Genomic DNA, 20,543 nt, shown 5'->3' with positions numbered 1-20,543 from the left:
TCAGCTCTGCTCGGATGACGGATCCCGGGCTGGGTCTCAGGACCAACACGTGGTCCACTGCTGATTTAAAGCTCCAGTGAAAACAACGCTAGGCCCAGCACCAGTCAACCCTAGAATGTGCTTCCGTTCTTCTTTTGCACTTTAAAAATTTTTATTAGTATTTATTGGAGTGTAGTTGCTTTACAATGTTGTTAGCTTCTGCTGTTCAACAAAGTGATTCAGTTACATCCACAGGTACCTGCTTCTGTTCTTGACATCAGTTCAGCCCTGCAGTGACCTCAACCCTGCAGTGACCTCAACCCTGCTGTGACCTTGGCCCCACAGGCTGCCTGGGGTGGGGTAGGGAGATGCTTCTCCTGCCCCCTGGGGCAGCGGATGGGGAGGCCCATGAACTGGGAGCAGGTACACAACTTAGCGACCAAACAGCAGCTGGATCTTAAGCCCCTAAGCTGCTGAGGGCGGTGAACCATCAAGGTCACGATGACAAGAAAAGTTAGGCTGCAAGCCGCCTCAACCCAAACCCGGCACAGAGGCCTCGGCAGGACACAAGCGGGACGCTCAGCAGGCACACGCCTTCGGAGGCTGTGAGGTCAGCACTGCTTCGCCATGTACAGGATACGGACTGACTGAAAACCCACGATGTTCCTGCAGATACCTTTCTAATTACGACTCCGTGTCGGGCAGTATGAGAAGAACTTGACACACACAATCTCACTTAAATCCAGCAACAGTCTCCGACCTGGTAACTGTTATGATGCCAACTCTGCAGAGTGCTTGGCAAGGTCATTTCTTGTCCAAGGTCACAGAGCGGTCTCTGAGATTCCAGCCCAGGTTCCCCTACAGCTTCTGAGATGAAAGCAGTGAACCTGCCCCCAGAAAAGGGCACACAAACCTCTGTGCAGCGTGGGGAGTCAGCTGATGCCCTCGCGGGCCCCACTCAGGAGCGTCTGCAGGGTGGGGAGCACGCGGCGTGGGGAGTCAGCTGATGCCCTCGCGGGCCCCACTCAGGAGCGTAAGCAGGGCGGGGAGCACGGGGTCCACGTGGGCCCCCCAGCCTTGCAGCCACCACCGCACCTCTCTGTGCAGCCTCTCCCCGACACCCCTCGCACCCACCTCCCCCTGAACTGCCTGCCGTCTTTGAGCTTAACCCTGCCTCGGTGCCCACCCCCCGTGACCGGTCCTGAATCCCGCCCAGTACGTCCCTTTCTAACACCAGCAGAGGGGTCTGCTTCTCTGACACAAGGAAAACCAGTGCCTGTCTGTCAACTAAAAGGACACAGATGAATCCAGACTGTGGTTCAGGGGGACCTTCTGATTTCCCTCAGTGAAATATTCCTGGGTCACTCATTCTCAAGGCAGGAGACTGAAGGGTGGAGACCTGGCTCCTGGGCAGGAAGCCTGGGGACACCTAAACGGGCGGCGAGTGAGGGCTGAGTGAGAGACGGCCTCTGAGGCCAAGTGGCCCAGGAACCTCAGAGGAGGCTCAGGCCACGGAGAGGCCGCGGGGGCCGCCAGGCCCTGAGTGAGCGCGTGCAGAGACGCGCATTCTGGACTCTCAGCGGGCACTCTGCTCACCCTGCTCCTCACCTGGGCGGAGGTGGCACCAGGTGCCAGGACCATTGCCCGCCTCGCACGAGGGCAGGCCCCACGCCTGGGACCTCACCAGCGCAGGACACCAAGCTGAGGGCTGTGACCAGGGGTGGGGCCCAGCGCCGAAGACTGCGTCTGGGGCTCCGTGGGGCTCTGAGGAAGGAGGCTGCGTGCACCCCACGTCCTCAGGGATGAACCGACCCAGGGGCTTGGTGAGCCCGGGAGCGCGCCCTGCGGGGACCACCGACCCCGGACAGGTGAGAGGGCAGCCGGGACTACACCGTGACTGCACTCTCACCCGAGACCCAGCTGAGCCCGGACCCCAGACCACAGAAACCATGACACGATAAACGCGTATTGTTCTCGGCTGCCAAGTCCATGCCCAGTAGTTACGTAGTTATGCAGCAGTAGTATCTAATACAGTATCCAAAATGCCTCGATCTTCAATCTCCCTCCAAGGTGCGTTCTTTGTATATGGATTAGGACCCTTCTGTCTTGAGTCACAAGCTAAACACAGCTCACTCTCCTACTTGCTTATTCAGTTAGGACACCATCACGTGTACTCATCTACCTGTTCACAGAGACCAAAGCTCAAAAGATGCCCGTCTGCACCAGCTTTGTACAATTCTGTCGAACTGGAATTGAGACGGAGAATATTCCGCAGAGTAAAGTCAATGAATGAGAGACTGGGATATCAAAAGAATCAGACTTTAAAGTTGTTTTTCAAAGGACTTTTGAAATCATGAAATTCTAGTGTAAAATTGCTACAGCATAACTATCAAACCACAGGAGTTATACCTCTCACCAGTAATTGCATACAACCACCAGTGAGAAAAAATACTGCTTTGTTCTATTTTCCAGCTTTAGTGAGATATAACTGTGTAAGTTTAAAACGTAAAACAGGACGACCTGATACATACAGACTGTGAGATGACCGCTACAGTAAGGCTAGTTAACACCACCGTCCCCTCATGCAATCACCACTGCTGCGTGTGTGTACTGCACCTTCTTTATTCTTTTATCCGTGGATGGACGGGTAGGTCGTTTCCACATCTTAGCTGTTGTGAACAGTGCTGCAGTTAACATGGGGACACGGCCATCTCTTTGAGACAGTGATTTAATTTTCTCTGGATAAATACACAGGAGTGGAATTTCTGGATAATATGGCAGTTTTAATTTTTCTGAGGAAACTCCAAGCCATTTTCCATAACGGCTGCATCAGTTTACATGCCCACAGACAGTGAACAAGGATTCCCCTTTTTCCACATCCTCACCAATATTTGTGATTTGTGTTCTTTTTGATGATGGCCATCTGACAGGTGTGATTTTGATTTTCATCTCCCTGATCATTAGTGATGTTGGGCATCTTTTCATGTACCCATTGGCTATATTCATATAGTCTTTGAAACAAAAAATGTCTATTCAGATTCTGTGCCTATTTTCATTCAAATGCTTTTCTCTTGAGTATGTGAGTCCCTTATATATTCAGATACGAACCCCTTACCAAATATAAGGCTTGCAGGCTTCGTTCCCATTCAGCAGCTGCCTTTTCACTTGTTCACAGTGTCATCTGCTGCACAGAAGCTTCTTAGTCTGATGTCGTCCCACGTATCTATTTTTGCTTTTGTTGCTTGTTTTGTTCTTGTTTTGCAAATTTATGCAGTTAAACTCCCTTCCCTGGGGTGAATAAAGTCCATTTCCTCCCAATTAATTTTAATTTTCTATATATTCCTTCTCCCAGTCTGAACTGGATGAAATCACTTCTGTTAACAGTCTTGGGTTTATCAACATGAAGAACACTTCTGCATCAATGTCTTCTAACGCCTTCCTCTCTGAGGGACTGAGAAGGGCTCACAGTTTAATCAAAGGAACAGTGAAGCACTTATACTACTTAAAGCCTCTCCTTGCCAAAGGGATCTTTACCACACAGTTCATTCACTAAACATAGCCGAACATGCACACAATATAGACAGGACAGTGTCACCTCCGGTAGAGGGTACAGACAGGGCATTTATTGTCTGTTACTGTCAGCACCAGTAAACAAAATGGGGCTAATTTTTTAAGCTGGCGTAAGGATTTCGTTGTACTGAAACTCATCTGCTCTTCCTGGCACTTATTCCTGCAGCTAACAGTAAGAAAAGAAATCGAGTGCTGACCATGGTCAGGATGCAGCAAGCGGAGGGTGGAGGGTGGAGCCTCAGAGCGCAGCTCCCCAGGGCCCAGGGCTGTCCCTCACCACCATCAGGTGTTAGAACTGGAGGGCTCTCACAAGGTGTATGGATTTCCTTTCACTGTTGTATGCAAACAACCTGGGGACTCGTGGCTGGTCCGGGGTAAGCCAGGTCTTTGGGGCAGAGACAGAACCAGGCAGCCCTTCTCCAGGCGAGCAGCCCCCGAGCAGGTCCCGTTAGCTGAGCTAGCGCGGTCTTTATCGGAATAAATGGAAAAGAGAACAGTGATGTCTCCCGAAAGCTGGAACGGGAAGAGACCACAGGCCAGGCCAACTAAGCCCAGTCGCAGGTTTGTCCAGGATGCAGCGTGACGACTCCCACCCCTACAGCCTCCACACCCCGACAGCTGGTCCAGAACTGCATTAAATTAACTGAGATTCAGGAAACACTTTCCTTCTTGAGTGTTCCTACCCACGGACGCGATTATTTAACTTTGTTCGTACAGTATTTGCCCCAGCAGCCTGAGGAGGCAGAGGACATGGTATGTGAGCAAGGGGAGAACCAAGGCTGGGAGCAGACAGACCGCCCCCACGGCTGTGATGCGACCTGGTGATTCAGTCCGGCATGCTCTGCCTCAAGCTTGGCCAGGGCTGCGCCCACCTGGAGGGCCCCACACCGTCCACCAGCCCAGCGCACACCCAGACACCCTTCAGCACCAAGTTCACGACTCGCCTCCTTACGATCCTTTTCTGTAATCCACCTGCCGCCTGGCCAAACGGGCTATTCCCTTTTGAACACTGTACATCTCTCCAGTATATACTTATTTATTAAGATGTACCTCTTGATACATGCACGTCTCCCTGCACCTCTCTACTCTGTTCCTTCCTGCATCCCGAGCACCTGCTATGGCGCCTCATAAAAGCAGGCTGCCGAGGTACCGTGAATGAATGATAATAAATAACAGAGCTTCCATACTCGCACGGCTGTGCCCTCCTCTTCAGGGTGGGAAAGAAGCCTGTGTTACAAATCATTTCTGTGTCGTAGAATTCATTACAGAGGGAACCACATTTTGAATTAACAATTGTATTTCTAGGATTTCTAGAATTTACCCTTAGGAAACAATCTTGAATGAGCATACAGATAAAGCTATGAATATATTCATGAAGGCATAATTTATTTTAGTACAAAGATTAGAAACAGCTTAAATTTCCAACGAAAGGGGTTTAATCCAATAAATCACAGTGGACCAATACAATGCAATAATATGGAACCACTAAAAATGGTATTTAGAAACATATTTAATGCTATGGAATAGCATTCGCAATTCACAGGCAAGAGAAAAAAAACAAATCATGAGGAAGTATGTAGTTTGAGTCAATAAACAAATATATCTACTCCACACCTAGGACAGCCTCAAACACTGCTGTGAAGTGAAGAGCCATAAAATGAACACTTATTTATATTCATTTTAATGAGAAAATTATAACGTCTCCTTTCTCCTTCCAACTCAAGACACACAAGTAACTTTCACTGATAGAAAAACACATCAGTTAAGCAATGTAACCTAGTTTGCGTGTGTCATCAACAGTACAGTTAAAGCAAACCAGCCAAACTGGCCTGGTACACTGCAGAGTAGGGGGTGGGGGCTCCCTTGGAAGACGATGGGAAGTCAGACACACAACCCAGGGCTCCTACTCAGACAAGCACTTACGCTCACTGAACTGCCGCAGGGAAAATATGTCAGGGCAAGAGGCAGAGTAAGCCGTGCCATTAACACACAGCGCAGCAAGGTGAAGGCCACGGACGGGGGGCTCAGCACCCCTCCTCCATGGACACCCCCAAAGCCAGTGCGAGGGCTCAGACGCGGCCTGGGAGGAAGGAGGACCTCTGCCTGCGTTGTCCTTGCTTCTATTTTGTGGTGGTTTTCTTTCATAATAAGGTCAAAATAAAATAAAAATGAAAAAAAATTTACATATGGAAAACTTAAAGGCTTCAAAAAGAGTAAGATTGATTTTTTAATGAAAAGCATAGTTGATTTTAGTTCTAATTATTTATGTGGAATTTCACGTGCTTTTCTCTTTTTGTTTTGAGGGTGAAAAGTTCCAGAGGCCCTGCATGGCCGTTTTCTATTTCAAGCCTTAAGAGAAGCTTCTGCATCGGCTTGTGCTGCTGCGTGGACATGCAGGTCTGAGGAGGCGAGGCAAGCAGGTCACAGGACGGTGCTGCTCGGAGGCGCTTCGGCCGCAGGTGGACTCGGCAGTGGTGACCGGGTGAAGCCACCACTGTCCCACTTCAGCGCGGGGTCCAGGGCGACCCAGGAATGAGATTTATGGAACGCTCCTTTGGCGTGCAGGGCACAAATCCATCATCGTGTCTTCCTTCTTTATTCCAAACTCTCTGCCACCAGCTAGACAGCTCAGGAGTCAGTGCTGCTGCTCTGCCTACCCACGCTGCGTTTACTCAGCTGCAACCCGGGGGGGGGGCCACACGACCTTCTAAGACTTCCTCCCCATCCTTCATCTTATCACATCACACACATAAAGCAGCAGAGATGCTCTGTGTCACTGCTCAGGAAGACGGCAGACCCCAGCGCTGTAGCCAGGCGGCTCTGGACTCAGTCGGAGGCTCTTAGGGATCACGTGTGCCTGGGCTGGTAACTTCACCGCTGCACTTCTGACGGTCAGTAAGGAACAGTCAGAGAAGGAAAGCGGAGAGCTGTGAAACGCTGAACCCAACGCAGAGAGCAGCAAGCACGCAGCCGAGCCTGCTACAGTTAGCCTGCTGTGTTGGGAAGGACCATGAAGAGTATTTAATAAAAGGTCCCCAATGAAGAAATTAGAGAAGTATGAAGCATAGTTAAGTCAGTAAATTAACAGCAAGGGGATTTCTTCTCTCCTCTTACTAGTATGAATGCTAGGTATGTAATTCTTAGGTTTAATTGAGCTGGACCACCACTGAAACAAAAAATAGATAAATTAAAAAAATTACCTCAGAAAGTGAATCCAAAGTCACTCATCTTATGTCCCTATGCAAGTGACCTGTGGTTACATTCACATATGTCTGTGTTCATTCCAGCACACTGACATTTGGGGAGAGAAGTGCTACTATTTTAAATAATCTTATCTCTTAGATACATTACAGTATAATTTAAAAATGCATTTTCCATGTAAGAAAAATCTGACAAATGAAAATTAAGAAGTGATAAACAATGATGTTAGGCTGAGACATCATAGCATTCTAAATTATTTTATCATAAAGCTGTTATTTAGATTGATAAAACTTTCAATGAAAAGTGGTTATAGAATGACTCAGGTTTTGAACTGATTTCAAAATCAGGAGGAATATTAATAAGTATATAGCTAGTTGCCCAGAGTCAAACAGTTCTCTGTAGGCACTAAACTACAGAAAATTCATTTAAAGTTTCCCCTTTGGAATTATACATCAATGCCATTCTTGCCTCACTCTTTGAACAGAATCCCCTTTTCCTCACTGGGAATTCTACAACAAGTTATCTTCATTTAACATGCAGTATATATTCCAGTTCGTTAAAAACAGCTTCTGAGTTGAGGAATTCATATCGGCTAGAGAATTTGGATTAAATTCAAATTCAAACTGATGTTTTCATGCAGTAAACTGCACGGGCTGCGGGGAGCCAGGTGGCCTTCTGGGAAAGACGGGCCGTTTCTTCACATCAGCAGGCTGCAAGCCTGACCCCCGGCCAGGTCCCCGCCCCGGCCCGCCCCTCTCTGGCCTCCCCACCCTGGCCTGAGCCCTGCCTGAGCCCACAGGCGTCTGCCGCCCTGCTCTGCCCAGGGCACTGACCCAGGCGCTGACCAGGCATCACGGGGCGGGATGGGTCCCTCTGACTGGCTCTCTCTTCTGTCCAGGAAGGGAAACTGTTCTGGTGGATGGACGTGGGAGGTTTCTATAGCTACCTTTTATAGGAGTACTAAGATGTAAAAAATTAAATAGAAAGATTCTCTGTCTCATCCTCTATTGTCTCCTTACTCTGAGCAGCCTCTCTACCTTAGGAGCCAAATTTTACTACACCTGGGAGTAGTAAAATTGTTTACTACAATTGTAGTAAAATTATTTCACTATACCTGTTTCATCATCATCATTGTTACAGCCCTTGGTATTTATAGCTACTTATTACAACTACTTCCCTGGTGACTCAGAGGTTAAAGCGTCTGCCTGCAACGCGGGAGACCTGGGTTCGATTCCTAGGTCGGGAAGATCCCCTGGAGAAGGAAATGGCAATCCACTCCAGTGTTCTTGCCTGGAGAATCCCATGGATGGAGGAGCCTGGTGGGCTACAGTCCACGGGGTCGCAAAGAGTCGGACACGACTGAGCCACTTCACTTCACTTCACTATTACAACTGCCACTTTGTCAGTGGTTCTTTAGATGTACAACTATCTCCCCATCTTGTATTGCCCCAATACCTAGAACGATACCTGACAACTAGACACAGAATAAAAACGCAGAAATGGAATAATCAACAACTGACCAAAAAAGTAAATAAAACAGATACACACGTCACTGAGTCCCTACACATGCCAGGCACTAGATGCTAGCCACTACAATCTTAAAATTGCCTTCGAACGTAGATACTATTCTACCCATTTTGCAGATGAAGGTTTTGGCCTCAGGGAAGTTACAAAATTTGTTCAAGGTCTACAGGTTCTAAGGGGGAGAAAGCTGGATTTGTTTCAAAAGCAGTTTAGTTGTAATCTTGTATTCCTAATTTATACTCTTTCCCCTCTTTTCCCACATTTTTATTTTGTACATTTATCATTAGTTTAATTTAACCATTAGCCTGGCAATATTTAGTCTGCCTAAACTGCCATCGGTTTTATAAAGAGGTAGAGGATTCATGAACTTGAACAACAGGAAGTGGGTCAGCCCTGGTCACAATTCTGAGCAATTTGTTCCCAGCTGCCTTTGCCGCCACACATCTCACAGTAAGACACTGGGTTTCACTAAACTGAAGGTCAATGATGTGTGACATCATGAAAACCAATCTGATGTCCATGCAGAGTATCTATAAAATAGAATGAGACGTTAGAAGCTAAGAGCTCTCTCTGCAGACGTGTGTGTGTGTGTGTGTGTGTGTGTGTGTGTAGACACACAACTGGGAAGCTCTCTGGCTGCGAACAGCAGGTCCACAGGGTCAGCTTCTCACGAAAGCTCACGCTTCCATCAACAGGAAGAAGCTGGACCACCAGCCCCTGATTCCTGGCCCCACTCTCCTGTCCCTGGAGGCAGACACTGTTTCTCTCCAGGAAAGTGGGCAACTTTGGATATAAGGCAAGAGTCAAAACAGGCAGGTATTTCAACACCTATTTTTAAGGGCAGAGCCAACAATTTTGTATCCCATTAGTCAATGAAGTTCAGATGATCAATAGTCACATCCATCAAAGGCTCTCCCTTCCTTGCCTACCATGTATCTTAATTTTCTTTCTGTTTCTTGTCTCAGAGAAACACGTTCCAGCACGCTGAACGCTCCTGACTACCCCCTTCATTACACATAGCTGAGCTTCTCCGACACTTCTGATCCTGCTCAGGCTACACAGCCCCCACCTGCACGCCATTTCCCACGCTGGTGAGACGAGGCCACTCAACGTTTAAGAGACAAAACCACCCATGGTCCACAGGCGGGGCGGTGGGGGAGCGCTCATGGTCAACAGAGAGCAGAGCTGAAGGGAAGAGTGTGTCTCCAGTGGGAAGGGAGGGCCCTTTCCAAAAGGGAAACACGGGAAAGAGAAGTCGAAGAAGTCTACCACCTGCAGCACGCCGGAGGGCCAGGCCTCTCCTGAGAATGCTCGCCAGCCGGGAAAGCAGTCGCCTCCACCCACGTTCTCCTGCAGGACCCCTCAGGGGTCCCATGAAGGGGAAACCGCTATTAGTTCAACATTTTTGGGATAACGAGTCAGACATCTAGTTTGCTTTCTCGGTTCCAAGACCACTGGTCTGTCTGTGACACCACAGCAACTGTTCTCTTTTTAAAAGCACTTGCAAGCATTGTGTAACTTGTAAGTCCACAGCCGGAGTTCTGGGTCATTTGATCACAAGACTGGTTGGGGAAGAACACAGAAATTCTATGTTGGAAAGTTTACCTCCAAGGTCACTCTACACTGATAGATGCTGGGAAGGCTCAATAATTTGTTATTTGTAACATTGGTAATGAGATGTAACAATCAGAGAGAAAAGCAAAATTATGAATATATATTATTAATAAAAAACAAGGGATTCAGCGGGAAGGGTTTCTCATCTCTGTCAGTCACTTAAAAACAAGTAACTCCTAAAACCCAGCCAAACCTGTAAACACAAACTTGGACAACTACTGGAGAAAGGTCAACTGTTCGACCTTGATTCCAAGTCATACCTTCTGTGAATCGCTTATGACAGACACTGTGGACCGTGATGGATAGTCTTTCCAGCACATTCTCAGAGCTCAGAGGACGCGGTCTAGCTTGGAATGCCTTCCGGCTTTCCTTCCCGGCACCCAGCGTGGAGTCCTGGGACTCAGTCAGTGCTTGTGAAATGCAGGCAGGAACAGGAAGAAAATCCAAGAGGAAGGCAAGGATGTAGGCACAGCACAGTCACCAGAGAAGGGCAGACGGTGCGCGAGAGCGCTGGCCACTGTCCCGAAGCTCCAGAGGCCGAGCCGTGAGTCCGACGCTCCGCCAGTCCTCCTCCTCACCTCCGTCCATCTGAGACGTGTCTCGTGGCTGGTAGGGCCTTGCTGCTGCTCTGGGGACCCACTGGAGAAGGCGGATTCCAAGGCTGGCGGCACCAGGACGGTCACTGAGCCCCGAACCTACTCCGCCCGAAGGTCCAAGGCACAGAGACGCTTCCCTGTTTTTGAAAACATCTCAGCACCTGGCACCTCAGAATGAGATTCCCAAAGGGTTCTCACGACGTTTGCCGATGTACAGTGCAAAACTCAGGCTCAGAAAATCACAGGAAAAGAGGTGGAGAGTGGAGATAATGCACCCTCTGCATGGACTCATTCTCAGGGAACACAAGCACTCACTTCTCTCTTCTCTGGAGCTTGAGAAGACGGAGAGAATTTTCTCGAGGACACCAAAATCTCATCAGATCAACCAAAAGGCAACCTAGATGGGGGGGTATTTTATCCATGGACCCTGAGATGATATGAATAAGATTCAAATTTTAAAACAAAGTTCTTGCATTCCCGATGGCAACATTCTAACAGGGAAGACAAATGTCAGAGCCTGCCCTCATGTTAAATTTCTCCTTATCCATCCTTCCCAGTATTGCAGGGTGGTTTATTACGAATTACTAGGAATACCTCTGATTTGACTCCTCTCAGCATTCAAGTGCATATATTCCACGTGTGCTTTCACCTCTCAAACATGCTTCAGAAAGCAACAAACAGGCATAAGTTTACTGGCAAGAAAATAGACAGTACTTTATCTACACATAGTAAACTTGAAATCTGATATTTAAATTATCCAGTGACCAGAAACACAGAATATTTATTTATTCTTTGAGCAAAGTAATGAGGTAAAATTGTTTCAGTGCCAGCTGAATGTCTAAAACTGATATTGCATAATCTAAAAAAAAAAGAAATTTGCAAATTAGGGTTCATTTGTGCATTTTATATCATTCTGCATAAATGCATAATTGTGACAGTCTCAGACACCAGATGGTGTGTGCAATTCATACGCATTTTCACTCTGTTCTATTACACGTAATGGCTTTGGCTTCACCTCTGAGTCGAGGCGTAGCTTATACCACTGCCTTGGTCGACAGTAAGACCAGACACCCCAACGGTCAGGAACACGGGCTCGTGGGGGGCAGAGGCGAAGTGACAGGGCTCCCGTGCTCAAAGCGCCGACAGACCAGCGCTCAGCTCCGAGTCTGACACGCGATGAGCTGCACCAGGAGCCCCGGGGGGAAGGAGGCAGCGAGGAAGCCTGAGAGGAAGCACAGCAGGGCGCAGAGGCGTCCAGAGGGTGAGTCTGCAGGTGATGGAGAGCACCCAGAGCGCCGGGCAGGGAGACGGAGCGCCAGCTAGTCCCTGAAGGCTCTTCTGGACCTTTCTACATTTAATACAAATATACCGCAAGTCTCATTTCCCTGTACACATGAAACTAAGCCCCACTGAGATAACAAACGCCAACCAGTCCTGCGTGTCCTGTGATCTCCCTCCCTGCTCATCTCACACGCACGCACACACACACACACACAGTCCCCACCAGCCCTTCTCCAGCCTGTCTGTGCACACCTGCAGTTCTGTGTTAGGATGTGAGACCAGAATCCAGAGGGTCCATGTGTTAACTCATGGCCCCCGGGAGGGTAGGCAGAGATGCTCTGCTGAGAGAGTGTGGAGCCAAGAGGGTCCTGGACTCCTGCAAACATTTCCAATAAAAGCTCAGACCATTTGCGCAAGCCCATGCTATGGCCACAGAGACGCAGCACAGAAGGACTGAGGTCAAGCAGAAGACTAAACCTTGACCTCGGCAAGAAATATCTCCCTTCAGCAGACAACAGACAGGGCTCCCAGCAGGGATGCTGGGTGCCTCGGAAATGCCCTGGATCCTCTGCTCTTCCTGGGGACCAGCTCCCTCCACTAAGATTCTGCTCAAAAATTGAGGCGAGGGTTTCCCATCAGATTCTGGATCTGTCAGTTTCTCTTTATAATCCTCTTTTTCACATATTTGAGTCAGTTCTACTGTTTTAGCTTCTTAGAACTGTAACTTTTTATTGTTAAATAATTTTATTGATGTGTAAAAACACCTGAGTCGCTTTTCTAATGTATTCTGTGCTATCTGAGCCTTTTAGTCTCTCCCCTCCACCCTTTTGTCTCAGGTATTCTGTTATCTGAGCCTGCCCTCTCCCCCCCACCCTCTCTTTTCTTGTATTCTGTTATCTGAGCCTCCCCACCCCTCTGCTCTCTCCCTCCTCTTCTAGTGAGATTTCTGTTGCATGTGTGGCGTCCTCCTCACTCCATTTTCTCAGCAACGGTTGGTTATTAGTCCATTTAGCATCGGTCTTTGCGATGGGAAGCCTCCTCGTCATCGAAGTCTGTGTCTTCTCTCTGGCTATATTTCAGATCACTTGTTCAGCTCGCATCTTCTGTAGCTTCCCTTTATAAGATGTGGGCATGCCTTATTTATTGGCTTTAATACAGGGAGTCTGTGGATCAAGAGGTGAGACCTGCTGCTTTGGTTCTGGGAAAACCTCAGCCTCTCCTTCTTGAGCACAGCCTCACCTCCCCCTTCCTAACCTCTCACCTAACTCCAGACACGGGCTGGCGCTTCTCGCAGCACGTTCCCTGCACCTGCACGCTTGTCTCACGTCTCCTCACGTGTCTGTGTGCAGCTCTAGTTGATGGCCTCATATCACTTTCCTAGTCAGCTCTTCTCTTTTCAGCTCTGTCAAGTCCACTTACAACATACGGACACGGCAGCGAACTTCAATGACATTTCTCGTTTCTAGACACACTGTTTTTATAATCTGTCCTTGTTTTCATACATGATAGTTCCTTAATTCTGGTCTCTTTTCCTTTTGAAAATCTATTTAGTAATTTTAAACCTACCCAGCACGCACCTCTGCAAGTCTGTTGATTCTCATCCTTCTATCAGGTTTTCTCACCCTGAAGTTTCTTTATATGACATGTAATATTTCATTGTATGTTTATCTAAAATGAGGGTTATTTTTAAGTGGAGAAGGAGTTCCTGGAGCCCCATTTTGTCAAAGATCCTGCAGATAATTTGTGACTGGAATCAGCCACAGCAGTCAGGCTTGGACAGAATCCTAAATGCTTCTGCTTCTAGAACAATGTCCACATTAATTCCACTACATGGACCTCTGACTCAGCTCGTGGAAATTCAGATCTCACATCTGTGCCTGGAGTGTGCGTACCATTGGTAACCATGTTCTACCCATGGCCATGGAAATGTGATAAGCTTCCTTCCTTGCTTTCTCGGGCGGATGTTCTCTAGGCCTTCTCTCATAAACGGGGAAGCTCACTGAGCTTCTGGGTTTCGTTCCCGGGGCTCAGCTCCAGCATCCCTCCCCGTCATCCCCACCCCCTGCGCCTCCAGCCTGCAGGTGCAACACGCCTCTTCTCTGACCGCCTCCCATCCTTTTGTAGTTTACTGTCAGGGGCCACTGCCTCTGGAGTCACGCCCACCCTCAGGTTTACAATGCCCCCCCCAATTCTTGGGACCTAAGCGATTCCCTCGCTTTCTTTCATTCCAGTTCAACTATGTGCTGAAAGCAAATGTTGATAAAATCACACAGAGACTTTATGTCTGTAGCGGGGATGGGATGTCATCCATGCTTCTATGGCCCCATCATAAACTTTCACGAGGAACAGTATTCTCTGTCTTACCCTAGGCAGTATTTTCTGATTTCCACTATAACACAAGCCATTTTAAGGTCCTGGAAGACAGATTGGTTAGAGCAGGGTTCTGTTTTCTCTCACAAATTAGGTGAATTCTTCAGTTCCTAAGCAACACTAATTTTTTCTAGAGTGCCTGGCACATGTGGAGAACTTAATAAATGGTAGTTATCTTCCACTAACCATCCAAGAAGAGCAATCAGAAGAAAATAATTTTTATCCAAAGCATACAATTAAAAAGCTAGGATCTCAGAGCCAGAGGGGCACTGGCTGTTGGCATTTGAGAACCGACACCCCCATTTCTGCAGAAGGGGCTGGAAGCTGGGAGGGGGCGGAGAATGCTTCTCTCTGAACCCTCTGATGCCCAGTTTTCTAAAAGCAACCTTATTATTTTCCTTAATTGTTGAGAGGCCTTAAAATCTCAGGATGACACACTCTCAATTAAGGTATAAAAATAGTGTGGAAATTTCCATCGTTTATAGTCACTAGTAGGGAAAATCTTGAATATTTGCATTTAAAAAAACATAATACTACAAATACAGGGAAAATTCTCTCCTTTCTTTTTGTTTTTACTCAGGGGTTGTGAAGGGAGAAGAGGTATTTTGGACTCATTCTATTTATAATAGAACATTGGAGTGTATATGTTTATCCAAAATTTGAGGAGCAGTATGCAATTTCTGTTTTTAAATGATCAAAGTAAAAAAATATTCAGATTAGAAAGAAAATCTCTCACTTCAAACTCTGTGAGATTTCCGTTTTTGACCTTAATCTTGTTTTTGGATTGGCATTTCTACAAACGACGTTTTCCCAGTGACCCGATGGACACGTCGCCACAAATGGCCCACTGCTTTCAAGTGACCATCTTAAGGCCTCTGTCACTGAAAAATCTTTCTTTATAAAATCCATCATAACATTTCTGTAGCACATTCCTGCATGCCAGATTTATACCATAAGAGCCTATTTCATTTCTTAGTTTTAATTGGGTTAAATGACATAAACGTAAGACACTGTCGTTATATTACAGTGGATTTTAAGTGAGTTCTCCTCAACCCTGCCAGGCATCAGGATCTGTCTTCCCACCTCAGAAACTCTCTTAGGAAGGAGAGCAGGTCAAACCACAGAGTGTAAACAAATACACAAGTCCATGAACAGATGGCTATGGTCCCACCACTGTCCACAATTTTCTTGGTGGTCTTGTTAATAAGCAAGCGGTAACATGCATCTGTCAATGATGTTTGAAAACCACCATATACCCTAAATTATCTCCCTGCATTACAGTGATGGATTATGTCATGAAAACCTTCAGAGAGCCTTTCAATGTCAAGGAAACCTTAGAAGGTGACCTTGCTGTATGACATCCAGTTACTTCCAAGGTCTAAATGGCAACAGGAACCATTAGGAAAATGACACAAGTTGAGATGGTCTAATTTATTAAATTAGTATAGAAAATTATGTCAACAAATAGACTGCTGTTAGTAAACTTTACACTTTTTCTTTTTTGGAATGGGTCCTCATCCTGGGTAAGTCGGTGTAACGTGAATCTGGTTCACTAAGTTCTCCTACACGTTCACACCCCACCTTGCAAGCATTCAGAGTTGAGTGGTCTCTATGTTCTGGGTAGAAAGGAAGATTCCAATAAATAACAATAAATTCCATTAAACATCCTCATCTCAGAAAAACACAGTCGTTCAAATCTCAGAAGCCTTGCGATGTAGAGAGTGTAAGCAACTGGCATGTTGAAACTGTGATCTGCATTTTATACACAATTAAACTTTCACGGTCTCTGGAAGGCAGGCCTCCGCAGTGCAGGAACCCACAACCTCAAAGTCCTGAGGTCCCCAGCCTCCCACAGCTTGGTTCCCAGTCTCACTGGCATGACAGATACTATCATCTAAGGCAACGCTAACTATTCAGTCTGGATCCAGGAACTGCTCTCTCCCAGAGAACTCATCATTAAAATGCAAATAGGTGTTTCCTACTTGACTGGTTTAGTGGTGAAACGCTGTTCACAGCCCCGACAAGAAAGGGAGCTCCATCAATTGATGCCTTAACCTTCCGGGTGTGATGAGTGCATGGGCCCAGATCTGGGCCCAACATCCTGCCGCCAGCCGCTGGCTCTGATCCTTGCTTTGCAGCAGGCTTACGAGTTAACTGATAGAAGCTGCTGAAGAAATTACGAACAAAAAAGCTGATTTCAGATTCTGCTCACTGCACCCAGCCAGCCCTCACTCAGACTAATTACTTAAATGATTTAAAAATGTATGAATATTCATATGATCGTGCTTTTCAAAAAATAAAGCACAGCTGAGGCCGTGCCATTCAATCTTTCCTGCTCTCTGGTGTGGAGCAATCCCACTTGCGTGTCTGAAACCCTGAAATGACTGAGAGGGGAGGAGTTCTGCGAGGGGTCAGCCTTGGTCCCACGGCCACCTGACTGCAGCCTGAGACCACCCTGACCCTCAGGGACCCTCCGGCTGGATGGCTGGGGTCACTCTCACACCAAGTAAAGCTGGACTCTGATTAAACATCCACAGGCCCATCTGCCCCAGAACAAGGACAGATGTGTCTCCCCTCCCCCAGCAGGTTCCCCTGCTGGGCTGACAGCGCTCCTGACCTGGACCTCGGGTGGACCTCAGGCAGGTGGACGCAGCCACGAGCTCGTCCTGGTCAGGCAGGCCCGGGTCAGAATGTAGGGCTGGGCCTCTGCCTGGACCTGGGCCTGGCTCCACCGTGCTCTGCTGCCAGCCAGCCAGGGCTCGCCCACTCCATCCTGCCCCCCGGGCATCCATGGAAACACCGACACCCCCGACCCAGCCTGGATTCCAGATGACACACATGCCTGAGTCAGCGCTTCACCCCTCCCTGCGCGCCAGGCTCCGCCGACTCCACTCACCCGCAACAACCCCATGCACACACGTCAGCCCACGAACACAGACAGCGGCTCACGGCAACAGGGAGAGTGAAACTCAGCACGGGTTTGCAGACACCACCAGGTACAGCAGCTTCACGCCTCAAGACTCCTGCAGTGTGTGTGGCACACACTTCCACAAAAAGTGGGAGCACAGGGGACAAGGGGATTAGATGGGAGGCCCAGGCATGGGCTCGGCCCATGTGGGGATGACAGCAAGAAGCTGAGACAACAGGAAAAGACACAGGACACATTGGAGAACGCCATCTGTCACCCCCAGCCACCCCAGGACACTTGCAACCCCCAGGACCCCTGACCCCCTACGACCCTCAAACCCCCACGACCCCTGGCATCTCCGAGGTTCGCACATCATGCAGATGAAACCCGCTCCAAGCCGTCATCCGGGAGCAGCTTCCCCGACCTTAAACCCCGAATGCTGTTTGGCCCTGGAAACGCCAGGGCCCAGATTTCACGTTTCCGTAACAGTGACGCTTAAGACATCGGCGTCTGAGCTAACCGTAGCTCTGTGTGAGCACCACATGATCCTCAAACAGCACAGAACAGTTCCAAACAGTCCACAAAACCCAGGTAGTGCAGTGCTTGATGGAATTTTCAAGTTAACCTCTTGCTCACCCTTTCTTCAACTTGTGGGCAGACACCTTGGTGGCGTGATCCCGTGTGTGGATGGAAGCCCCGTGGGGGAGACATGCCACATGCTGCTGGGGGGGGGGCCACTGCTCGGACTCTACCCTCTCGGCTTCCAACCCTGACAACTAGGAAGGAAGGGCACCCAGAGGCCTCCTTTCATGTGAGGGCTGTTGCACACCAGCTAATTTATCTAAAGCCCATAAAAACATGTCTCAAACATTTCTGAATCCACATCTGAGTGCTGTGGTCTGGGAGCAATGCCAATTCTCTTCTGGAGACAAGCACCTCCTGCCCAGCGCCCGTCCCATGCTCGGTTCTGATTCTTCTCCTCACTTTTTCCATCAAACACTGCAAAGACCAGGCTACGGATCTGTAACCTGCCTCCGACGGGCTCCACAGTGTCCATCACAGGATAGGGTGTGCCCACCTGAGGCTCGTGGGACAAGGGGCACTCACCTTCCGGCTCTCCGCAGAGGGTACACTGCGACTCTGCAAACAGAACAGACAGAGACATCAGTCAGTCCCGGCTCATCCACAGACTCAGACTCAGGGGCAGCCTGATGGGCAGGTCTGCAACCTGGCCGCCCCGGCAGGACGACCAGCTCTGACCTTGCATCTCGGCAGATTTCACTGTAAAGAAACCACTGCTGCGGGTGTTTCACATGATACAGTTTAAACGACAGCAACTGTGCCATATGCACTGCACACACCAAACACACGCTCACAGTTGTGCACGACTCATATCACTCAGCTGGAATAACAGCAATGTATTTATCACTTAATTTCAATATTGAAAACTTTACTTTGATTACAACTCTGTTAGATCTCTCAAGCACAAATAATTATGAGCAAACGTATAAGGCCGTGTTTTAGTAAAAACACCCAAATGGACAAGTACCGAGTGCTCACAAAGCAGGCCCACGACTGGGCGCCAGGCTCTGCGGGAGGTCCCGGGACCCCTGGGGACACTGCTGTGGGCTGCACCTTAGCAGGAGCCAGGCACCTGTGAGCACAGTGGAGGTGGGGCTGCGGGGCCGGCCCCCCAGACCCTGCACAGAGGGCCTCCTTTTCCAGAAGAGCCGTAGCCTGGACAGCAGAGCTGGCTGCACACAGGACTCTCAGCCCTGGGGTCTCTCCCCCTCCTCTTCCCTCCAAATCCAGGTGCAGGGGAAAGCCCCGCAGGGCAGATATAACACCCTCTCCCCAAACAGAGGCCAAGGACCCACCGTGAAGGAGCCCACCCTCCCCAGCTCACCAGGAGCTCCTGCACCCCACCCTCTGCACGCTGCACACACTCAGCTGCTCTGTGTAGGTGGGGCCGCCAGCACCCCCTGCATTTAGGGACATCCCAGGCCGCAGGGGCTCTTGTCACCGTGACAAGGGTCCAGGTGGCCCATCTGCAGGGACTTCACCACTGGGAGCTGACGGTGAGGTGGGGGAGGGGCAGCCACAGGGCAGAGGGCTTCATGCCTAGCCCCACCCTCGACCCTGACCCACTCTGCCCCTGCTGCCCTGGAAGGGACCAAACAACACTAGGTTTTTACTCGGTACAAGAATCGTGCAATGATAACTGAATTTGCATCAAAACTGACCCACAAATTCAAGACATTCTCAGTGGACTTCATCTCCATAGGTTATTATGTTGTATGTGTTCAAAGCTACCCCACAAGTTGAAACCACAGTAACAGCACGATGATGATGACGATGGTGGCCACTCAGTAACTGACACCCTCAGGGAATTCAGATTCTGTGAACCAAAGATCATTCTTCAGTTCAAAGAAGAAGTGGGGAGATGGTATTAGTTGAGCCCGTGGCATATTAACTTCTCCAGAACGCAAGTCTTAAGCAAATGCCATTTCAAATTCGAATTATTCATGCATCTAGGCCTTAGCCTTTAAAGAATCGTTTCCAGCAAGATCATAAGAATCCGTCATCCGTGTGTCACACCCAGGACATGCAGTGGCTGGTCCAGCACCGTGTGCACATCTGACAGGTTCTTCTCCTAAGGGTCCAGCACGGCCTTCTGCCACGAGCCGCAGGCCCTGGTAACAGGAGGCAGTGAGGGCCCGGCACATCCCGCAAACGCCTCCCGGGTCAGCCGGCCCGAGTCGGGGAAACAGTGCCCAGAGCACCTGACACCCCGCGAGCTGGAGGGAACAAGTGGGCGCCGGGAGCACCGAGCCCATGTGGGCCTCATCACCAGGGCTGTGACCTCCAGACATTACCATCTCACCATCAGAGACACACGCCAGAATAACAACTGGCCCCACATGGTGACCCAAGTGGACGGCGGGCCGTGGACCTCACTGTGACGACACCCACTCTGAATTTCAACACTTACTGCCTCTCTGAGCACCTCAGAGTCGTGGCCCTGGGCCCCCACCCAGGGACCCCTACCTCTTGTCTGGGTACAAGGGCCCGCAACACACGGACAGCAGCCCCACCAGCGCTGGGGCTTCACTGGTAGCTGGACGCACGGGGCGGATGTGCACACACGGCAACGCGAGCACACACTTAGAGCCTGTCCTGCCCGGGGGTCCTGCCCGAGCTCGCAGAGAAGGAGCTGATGTAACACAGATGTCTCCCGAGCAGCAGCGGGGAGGCTCGGGAGCAGGAAGGTCCACACACGAGGTGTCTCCCCTCCCAAGGGTGCAGGTCAATGGACTTGACAGGATCCTGGACACCGTCAGCTCACAGGACACCCACGTGAGAACACTGACACTCCCAGAAATGGATGAAGACCACCGAGTCCACACCTCCTGTAAATTCCCTGTCACCTGACAGGAATATCTGCGCCCCAATTACACCCCATCCTGTCCGGCGCCCTGTGTACAGACAGGGGGAAGGCG

At 49.3% G+C, this 20,543-nt stretch overlaps 1 protein-coding gene across 1 annotated transcript in view; it reads right to left on the bottom strand.

The window, feature by feature from the left end:
- DLGAP2 (DLG associated protein 2) overlaps positions 1–20,543 on the bottom strand; it is a 587,786-nt gene that overhangs the window by 250,701 nt on the left and 316,542 nt on the right. Inside the window, exon 5 of the mRNA XM_043893841.1 lies at positions 18,151–18,183. The gene's annotated coding sequence lies outside the window, so the exon portion shown is untranslated. The remainder of the gene's footprint in view (positions 1–18,150; positions 18,184–20,543) is intronic.

This window comes from Cervus elaphus, chromosome 32 (genome assembly GCF_910594005.1).
Source record: "Cervus elaphus chromosome 32, mCerEla1.1, whole genome shotgun sequence".
NCBI classification, from domain to species: domain Eukaryota; kingdom Metazoa; phylum Chordata; class Mammalia; order Artiodactyla; family Cervidae; genus Cervus; species Cervus elaphus.
The sequence above is the reverse complement of the archived record's forward strand: the minus strand, read 5'-3'. Positions and strand labels throughout refer to the sequence as shown.